This window comes from Myotis yumanensis, unplaced genomic scaffold (assembly GCF_028538775.1).
Source record: "Myotis yumanensis isolate MYYU_CA2020_CCGP unplaced genomic scaffold, mMyoYum1.0.hap1 SCAF_17, whole genome shotgun sequence".
NCBI lineage: Eukaryota > Metazoa > Chordata > Mammalia > Chiroptera > Vespertilionidae > Myotis > Myotis yumanensis.
Genome location: NW_027223768.1, coordinates 33,409,532 through 33,419,066, shown reverse-complemented (window position 1 = coordinate 33,419,066; position 9,535 = coordinate 33,409,532).

Here is a 9,535-nt window from a genome sequence, read left to right as displayed (position 1 = left end):
GCGGGGGCTGGGCATGGTCTGGTGGCTCCCCACCCCCTCCCTCTTCCTCCCAGCCCGGCCTGGCTCCCCTCCCATTTTCTCTCATAAAGACATTTCTCCTAACAAGACCTTTGCCTGTCATTTTGGCATCTGTTTCTCAGAGGACCCAGACTAACATAACACCTGCCTCTTAGGTTGTGGTGAAGATCAAATGAAAAGCATCAAAGCTTGAGCACAATGCCAGGCACATATGCCCTCACTATCACACACCAGAGTAATTGGTCCCATTACTGTACCAGCGCGTGCAGGTGGATTTAACTAAAAAGGGGAGTTTGGGTTTTGGAATTAGAAATGTGTCTTTCTGCCCTTCCCTGATTCATTTCCTCCTGTGTTCTCTACTCCCCCCACCACTCACTTCCCCACACGTGTCCTTTTATAACAGTGGCAGCTGTGGTGGCCTGGGTGGGCAACCAGGTGATTACCGTTATGTGGCTTTGCCTGCGAAAGGGGGCCACTAATGTTCTGCTGCAGGAATATTCAGACCCACTTGTGGTGGCTCATTAGCCCAGCAGAGAGGACCCCACCCATGCTGGGACCCACCCATGCTGGCACGTGGACTTGCTGGGAGGAAGTGGGAGTAGCTGGGTGGGTCACTAGGTGGGTGTTAACAGCTAGGCAGAGTTGGGGGCCAAGGGAGGATGGTGGGAAGCCAGTGTGCCTTCTAGTAAAACAGGGGTCATGAGAAGGGAGGGTGAGTCACAGGGTTTCTCTCAAAACCCGGGTGCCCCTGATATTTAGAATGAGCTGAGAGAGGAGCCCGCCAGCCCCAGTTCTAAGAATGCGTCCCCCTTCCTCCCCTCCCACAGCTGCCAAAATTAATCAGGCTCCTGACTTTGGGGGTATTGCTCTCTTCTCTTAGAATAATTTGGCAAAGAAAACCGCTGGGTTATATCCCAGCAAAGGAGGCCGCAGAGATTAGGGCTGATTGGAAGGAAATGTGAGAGCAGTTGTGTCTAGTTTGGGTTTTAGCTAATCAGTGTCAACTCTCAGGCCAGTTCCAGGACATGTGAATGAAAGCCCAGTGAAGGAACCGCCCAGCCCGATTCAGAAGCCCCTGGTCCCCTTTGTGACAGTCTCTTCTATTTTGGATTCGGACCTCCAGAAACCCTATGAGGCAGTGGTGTTACTACCCCATTTTACAGATTTGTACACTGAGGCTCGGCTTGATAAGTATCTATTAAACAAGCCGTTGCAGGACCCTGATGTTCAACAGAAGTTTACAGCCCATTGGAACACCTCCCAAAGGCACAGAGGAGGCAGCCAAAGCCTCAGGCTCAGAGAAGCTGTTTAGGGAACTACAGCATTCATGCACTTGAAGGGCTGGAAGGGCTCAGCATTGGCCATTTTGTGCCCCTCCCCCAAGATGGAACAGTACTTTTTGAGATAAATGCACAACTCATTTCCTTAGGTTTTGTTCATGGGCCACTTTTTCAATGATGCCTCCCCTATTGCTCTATTTAAAACTGCAATCTTCTCTCCCATCCCTGCCTCCCCACTCTGGGCACTCTGTTACCCTCCATGGCTTTATTTTTTAAAATTGTTTGTTTTTATTGAAACATAATGTCCATAAAAAAGTTACCCTATGTCCTAGCCGGTTTGGCTCAGTGGATAGAGCGTCAGCCTGGAAACTGAAGGGTCCCAGGTTCAATTCCAGTCAAGGGCTCATGCCTGGGTTGTGGGCTCGGTCCCCAGTGGGGTACTAGCAGGAGGCAGCCGATCCATGATTCTCTCTCATCATGGATGTTTCTATCTCTCTCTCCCTCTTCCTTCCTCTCTGAAATCAATAAAAATATATTTTAAAAAAAGTTACCCTACTTAATTCTCCCACCCCTACTCTCCAATATAACTGATCACCTTCTAATAATCTATATAATTTACTTATTTATAACGACTGGAATGGATGGTCAACAGGGCAGGAATTTGTGTCTGCTTTATTTATTGCTATATTCCCCAGGGTCTGGCACATAGTAGGCCCTCAAATATTTGCTGAACATTGGCGGGAACTTTGTAGTGTCAGGTACTCTTTGTAGAGAATGCACTTGACAGTTTCATCGAGAGCAACATCAGGTGATGTCTGAGTAAGTGCCAAAGGGTGTGGTGGAGACAGCCACAGGCCTGGCGGGAGCAGGCCCCACAGCTCTGTGACACACCCAGGAAGGCCTCCTGCAGGAGGTTAGCTGGCACCCTGGTACTTTGAGCTCTCCTGTCACCAGAGATAGCACCTCCTTCCCTCCCTTGGCCCCAGGACCTCCACTACTGTTTCAGCCCATTTCCTCTTGTTCTGCCCTTAGTGGGTCCTGTGGCAGAGACCGCACAAACCATTCCCACACAGTTCATTCCTCAACCCCATGGCCCAGCAGGCGAGCTGAGGTGGCCAAAGACAAATTGCCCACAGGCTTGTGCAGCCTGGGAAGGGGGGGAAGGGGGGCAAGCTGAAAACTCTCGCTCTCAGAGTCGGTGGACTCATGGAGTCACTCTCCTGACACCCCGTGGCCTGCTGTCGGCTGAGTGGATGGGTGAAGCTGAGGATTAACAAATGCTCTGAGAAGTCCTAATTACCTAGCTTTTATCTAGACTGAATTTTGATTGTTATTTCACTTCCCTATTTATTTGCTTTAGTATTTGATTTTTATGCCACGTTTTTCCAAAGTGACAGTTCAAAACTTGTATTCAATGTGGTACAATTTAGCTGGGCACAAAAAAGAAAAAAAAGAAATCAAGGGGGGGAAATGGGACAGGGCGGAGAGGAGTGTGCCCTGAAAGCTCTTACTAAGAAGCTGAGACCCAGACATGTAAACCCAGCTGGTGTCAGGCACTTGTCTGACTGTCTGCAATGAGCCACTCTGAGGGCAGCGTTGGGCCACAGCCCTGCCCTGGTGTAGGGGCATGTCCCTTGTTCGTGGGTCTACAGAGAAAGTGGATGTCACAGTTCTCATGGGGTCCAGCTCCTCATTGGCTTATATCATCACACGCCCTGCCAGGTGCACTCGAGAGCCAGTGAGTGCTGCACATGCCGGGGGTCCCCCTGAATCCAGAATCTCAGGGCTGGAGGCCTGCGAAGGGACACTGATGTTTCTCAAACTTTCCAGAATCATAAGACACCCAATAACATTTCATATGCTTCACTCCTATACACCTTTTACTTAAAGAGCATCCCTGCCCCAAACCACTGAATAGCTACATATAGAGAAAAACCCAAGGAGATGTAATTTCCTTAGGTATTGTGGTCCAAGAGTAGCATTTGATCTGTTTATCTATTTTTACCAACAGAAAATAATAAAACAATATTCTTTTTCCCAACAGCACATTTGCCATTGTTTTTTTTAAAAAAAATATATTTCTTTATTGATTTCAGAGAGGAAGGGAGAAGAAGAGAGAGACAGAAACATCAATGATGAGAGAGAACCATTGATCGGCTGCCTCCTGCACACCCTCCACCGGGGATCGAGCCCACAACCCAGGCATGTGCCCTTGGCCAGAATCGAACCCGGGACCCATCGGTCCGCAGGCCGACGCTCTATCCACTGAGCCAAGCCGGCCAGGGCTGCCATTGTTTTTATAGGATCTAGAGTTCCATGAATCTTACGGCTGAATTCACCAATCCCAGAGTTTACCCCCTCCCAGGAAGGAGTTCTGTAGCCTCGTTGGAACCCACACCCTTTTCCTCTTGGTTTGTCCCTGGCGATTCTGAAAAGTGGCGCGCGGTGGCCTCTGGGGAATCACCCTGGGCTGACTAATGACCTTTCAGCTGCAGAGCCCTGGCATGTACGGACCCTTTTCTAATTTGGAATCTACAACTTCCTATTTTTTCTCAAAGACAGCCTACACGGTGTTCAAGCCTCACTCACTAGATCCGAGGCTTCTTTCCACTGTGGCAGGAAAGGCTGGCTGTTTGCTAAAGATCCCGCTCCCCCTGGCCTTGTTGCCGGGCAGGTGCCGCTCAGTAACTTGGTTCTAATCATGGAATGGGGGCCAAGTTTCAGCCCACCACTCCCGGGCCTGGCTTGTTAAAACCTCCCCTACCACCCTCCCTTTCCCTTCTTGCCTGATCCCCAGGCTGGGTATTGACATCCAGGCCAACCACGGAGGCCGTTTGTCTATGACAACAACGTGTGATTAAGAGTTTGCTTTCTGGCAGTGAACGTGGAGTTACAGCTGGTCCATCTCCTACTCTACAAACGTCAGCTTCTGACATATGTTATTCCTGGTATGTGTGCATCTCTCCTTTCTCACTCTCCCCCTCACTCCAGTTTCTATATGAAAGGCTCCCCACTGCTTCTCTCTACCTCAGAGCGGGGTGGGATGACAGCTTGTGACTCCAATGCTGTGCGAGCAAGTCCAGGAAGAAGGCAACAGTCACGAGGATCCAGCAAGCCTTCACTGGTCAGGTTCCACCTTTAAGCTGCAAAAGCCACTTGTCAGGACTGTGGTTCAGGAGAGATAGGAGTCAGGAAGAGTCAGTAGGTATGGGTGCTGAGTCGGATTTTAGAGGACATTCAGGGTCATGCCTGGGAGACCAAGTACTTCAGATCTGAAGGCTGATCCAAGAACAGAACAAGCAGCACATCAGTGAGATTGCCTGGGGTAGAGAAATTCAGGTTCACTCAGAAAAATGAAATGGTGCTTTTGCATGGTGCCAATCTTGAGGGGGAGAGGGCAGGTTCAAGGTTACTCTGGTGTGACCTTTTGGACTTCCAGTAGACTTGGTATATCTGGATTGCATCAAGGCATCTGAGAAAGTCTTATATGATCAATCTGTGGATAAGATATAGCTGCCTATTATTTGTAGCTGGGAGAAGGACCTTGATTGCTATCTGATGTGCTATGGCCTTGACTCACCATATTTAGTATTCTGTCAATCTAGGCAAAAGTATAGAAGCCAGATTTATCGAAAGTTCGATCAATAGCCTTAAATATCTAAGAACAAAGCAAAGATGGATGAGCATACCGTAAGTCATACATTTAATTTAAAAAAACTTCAGTGAACAACAGACTGAGAATGAGGTAACTTTGTCATAGTTCAAATACAAAAGACTTGGGATTTTCGTTGACCTCAGGGTATCACGTTCCTAGGGCTACGGTGAAAAACTACCACAAAGTAGATGCCTTGAGGCAGTAGAAATGTATTCTCTCCCAAGTCTAGAGTCTATAAGTCCAAACTCAAAGTGTCAGCAGGGCCATGCTCGCCCTGAAAGTCTAGGTGAGAACACTCCTGCCTCTTCTGGTGTCTGGTGGTTGCCAGCAATCTTTGATGTTCCGTGGTTTGTGGCAGCATAGCTTTAATTCTGCCTCCGTCTTCACATGGCCTTCTTCCCTGTGTGTCTGTGTCTCTGTAGCCACGCTTTCCTTTTGTTGTAAGGACACCAGTCAATGGATTCGGGCCCACCCCAACGACCTCATCTTAACTTGATTACACGTGCAAAGACTACTTCCAAATAAGGTCACATTCACAGATACTAGGGGGTGAGGACTGGAGCACATCTTTTTTTCTTTTCCTTTTTTGCTCTTGTTTATTTTCATTTTTGTTATCATGAAACCATATCCGTACGTGAAACCTATCTGGTATGGTTTAGAAGCAATAATAAAGTCAATGCCTGTGAACTCATAATCCAGGGTAGGAGATGTTTGTGATCATTTGTGGCGGCAGCCATGGGGGACTCACACAAGCTCCAAGGCTTTGAACAAACCTTTTGGGGAGACACCAGTCAACTCTCCACACCCAGGATGGCCAGCAATGCCGTGTGGCTGCCGCTCAAGGTTCTGTGGGACAGTGGTGAGGCCGCCTCCTGACAGGTGATCCTGCGGAAGGCGGGAGAGAGTTGGAACCTGCCTGGCCAGGCGCATGCAGCGCACTTCCGCAGTCCTGGGCTCCTCCCGCTCCCGTTGGTTTCCATGATCGCACTCCACTTTCCCTCTGGCCTTTGTTTCTCCTTGGTCTCCGCTGCTGATACCTCTTCCTCAGCTCACGCGTTCAATGATGGTATTCCTCCGTGTTTTAAACCGTTTCATCTCATTCTACACATATTTTTCTGCATTGACATCCTCTCCCGTGACCCAGCTACCACACAATTATGTCTATGTAAGTTCTTTTTATTTCCACTGCTGCTACTTTGGTTCAGGCCACTGTTGATTTTTTTTGGCTTGGATTACTGCACAGATTTTGAATTCATCTCCCCGTCTCTGGTCTTATTCTCTATCAATTCACTCTCCATGCAGCAGCCAGAATGCAAATATGATGATGTTACTTCCTTGCTTAAAACCCTTCGATATGAGTCTTTAGGATATGAGTCAACCCTTTAACATGGCCTAATAGAAACTGTATGGCCTGATCCTGGTTTACATCTCAAGCTTCATAATCTCTCTATTCCCTCTTCTTTTTTTAAAAAAATCTTTATTGTTCAGATTATTACAGTTGTTCCTCTTTTTCCCCCCCATAGCTTCCCTCTACCCAGTTCCCACCCCACCCTCTGCCCTTACCGCCCCCCCACTGTCCTCATCCATAGGTGTACGATTTTTGTCCAGTCTCTTCCTGCACCCCCCACACCCCTTCCCCCCCAAGAATAGTCAGTCCACTCCCTTTCTATGCCCCTGATTCTATTGTATTCACCAGTTTATTCTGTTCATCAGATTTTTTTATTCACTTGATTTTTAGATTCACTTGTTGAAAGATATGTATTTGTTGTTCATAATTTTTATCTTTACCTTTTTCTTCTTCTTCCTCTTCTTAAAGAATACCTTTCAGCATTTCATATAATATTGGTTTGGTGGTAATGAACTCCTTTAGCTTTTTCTTATCTGTGAAGCTCTTTATCTGACCTTCAATTCTGCATGATAGCTTTGCTGGGTAAAGTAATCTTGGTTGTAGGTTCTTGCTATTCATCACTTTGAATATTTCTTGCCACTCCCTTCTGGCCTGCATAGTTTCTGTTGAGAAATCAGCTGACAATCGTATGGGTACTCCCTTGTTGGTAACTAATTGTTTTTCTCTTGCTTAAGAATCTTCTTAAGATTTTCTCTTTGAGACTGGACAAAAATCGTGCACCTATGGTGAGGACAGTGGGTGGGGAGTGAGGGTGGAGGGTGGGGTGGGAACTGGGAGGAGGGGAGTTATGGGGGGAAAAAAGAAGAACAAATGTAATAATATGAACAATAAAGATTTAATTAAAAAAAGAAAAAAAATCTCTCTTTGTCTTTTGCTCTTGGCATTTTAATTATGATGTGTCTTGGTGTGGTCCTCTTTGGATTCCTTTTGTTTGGGGTTCTCTGCGCTTCCTGGACTTGGAAGTCTATTTCTTTCACCAGGTAGGGGAAGTTTTCTGTCACTATTTCTTCAAATAGGTTTTCAATATCTTGCTCTCTCTCTTCTTCTGGCACCCCCATAATTCGGATGTTGGTTCGCTTGAAATTGTCCCAGAGGCTCCTTACACTATCTTGATATTTTTGGATTCTTTTTTCTTTTCCGGTTGGGTGTTTTTTACTTCTTCGTACTTGAAATCTTTGACTTGATTCTTGCCATCCTCTTGTCTGTTGTTGGAACTCTGTATAATATTCTTTATTTTAGTCAATGTATGCTTAATTTCTAGTTGGTCCTTTTTCATATCCTTGAGGGTCTCACTAAACCTATTGAGGGTCTCACTAAATTTATCGGCGGTTTCTAGAAAATTCTTGAAAAACCTTATAACAGTGGTTTTGAACTCTATATCCAGTAGTTGCTTTCCTCCATTTCTGTCTTTTGTGACTTGTTTCTTTATCTCCACATTTTGGCTGCTTCCTTGTGTTGATAGGGTGGCTTTCTGTGCTAGGTGTCCTATAGGGCCCAGTAGCTCAGCCTCCCAATTACCTGAGGTAGACACTCTTGGTGCACCCCTTTGTGGGCTGTGTGAACAATCTTGTTGTAGTTAAGCTTTGATTGTTGTTGGTATCACTGGGAGGAATTGACCTCCAGGCCAATTGCCTGTGAGAATCCGCTGTGTTTGCAGTGGGAGAACTTCTGTGCTAGAGACACCCTTAAGGGGCAAGACTTGCTTCAGTGGGGCTTTGGTGCTCATTGAGTCTGCCCCCTGAGTGTGTCCCTTATGGATCTGAGGAGTTGTAATCTGGGTGGTCCCACTCTGACTAATGGGTACACTGGCACTTGGATCTCTAAGGAGGTGCTAATTTAGCCTCTGCCTGAGGCCACCCAGCAGGAGCTATGGAGAGATCTGGAGATTCCTCTTCCTTGTTTGGGTTTTGGAGGTGCCCATATGAGGCCCGGCTGTGAAGCAATGCAATCTGTTGTGGGGCCTTGGGCCTTCTTTTGGATGTTCTGGGTCTCTCTGACTCAGCTGCAGTTTTTTAGGTAATTGTAGATTGCAAAGGGCCAGGTCATTCATATGCAAAATCCTCTGCCACAGCTTGGGTGGAGCAGGGTCTCAGGGAATCAACAGGATGGAGCAAACAGCTATGGCTGATCCTCAGTCCTACCCTAAGAGGCCCCCGGTCTCAGTGTCCTGGTAATCGCTGTAAGCACCTCTGAGAGAAAGCCACCCTCCAGTTCTGCCTGCTGCCAGACAGTCCAGTTTCTCCCCGTATGAGTCTGGGTCCCCAGAGACTTGCCCGAAACTGGAGTTCAGAGCAGTCAGGAGCTTGTGTCTTCTTCCCGATTGAAAAAGACACCCGTGTCCTCAGTTGCCAGCCCTTTCCGCATGCGCCTCCGTACCTCTGCTTTTTACTTCTGCACCTCCTCTGAGTCTCAGTGTGCTTTTCTCTTTCCTTCTAGTTATAGAATTTCCACTCAGCCAGCCTTCCTGTGGTTCTGGATGATATCTGTTTTGTCTTTTAGTTGTACTTTTGAAGTGGTTGTGCGAGGCAGCAATTTTAGGTGTTTACCTATGCCGCCATCTTGGTTTCTCCTCTTTCTCCCAACCTGCGCACGTGCCACACCAGCCTCCACAACCCAGAAAATGCGCAGGGCTCTATTCCCTCTTCTTCTTTTTTTTAAAAAATATATTTTATTGATTTTTTACAGAGAGGAAGGGAGAGAGATAGAGAGTTAGAAACATCGATGGGAGAGAAACATTGATCAGCTGCCTCCTGCACATCTCCCACTGGGGATGTGCCCGAAACCCAGGTACATGCCCTTGACCGGAATCAAACCCGGGACCTTTCAGTCCGCAGGCCGACGCTCTACCCCCTGAGCCAAACCGGTTTCGGCCCTATTCCCTCTTCTTAACTCTCACACTCGCCCCCTTCTCCTCCACATCTTTATACTCGATGTTTCCTCAGCCCAGCACATTGTTCCTTTCACTTTGTTTGATGAACTGAAACTCATATTTCAAGTCTCATTTTAAATGTGTTTTTCTTCTAAGGAGGCCTTTCCTAACCCACAGTTTGCTTGCTCCCTTCAGTGACTGGTCTACCACATTGCGTAACTCCAGGGATGACATTTCTATTGTATTATGTGTGAACAGTAGCCCTGAAGTTATGCAATTCAGCCACCAGGCACACTCTGTTCCTT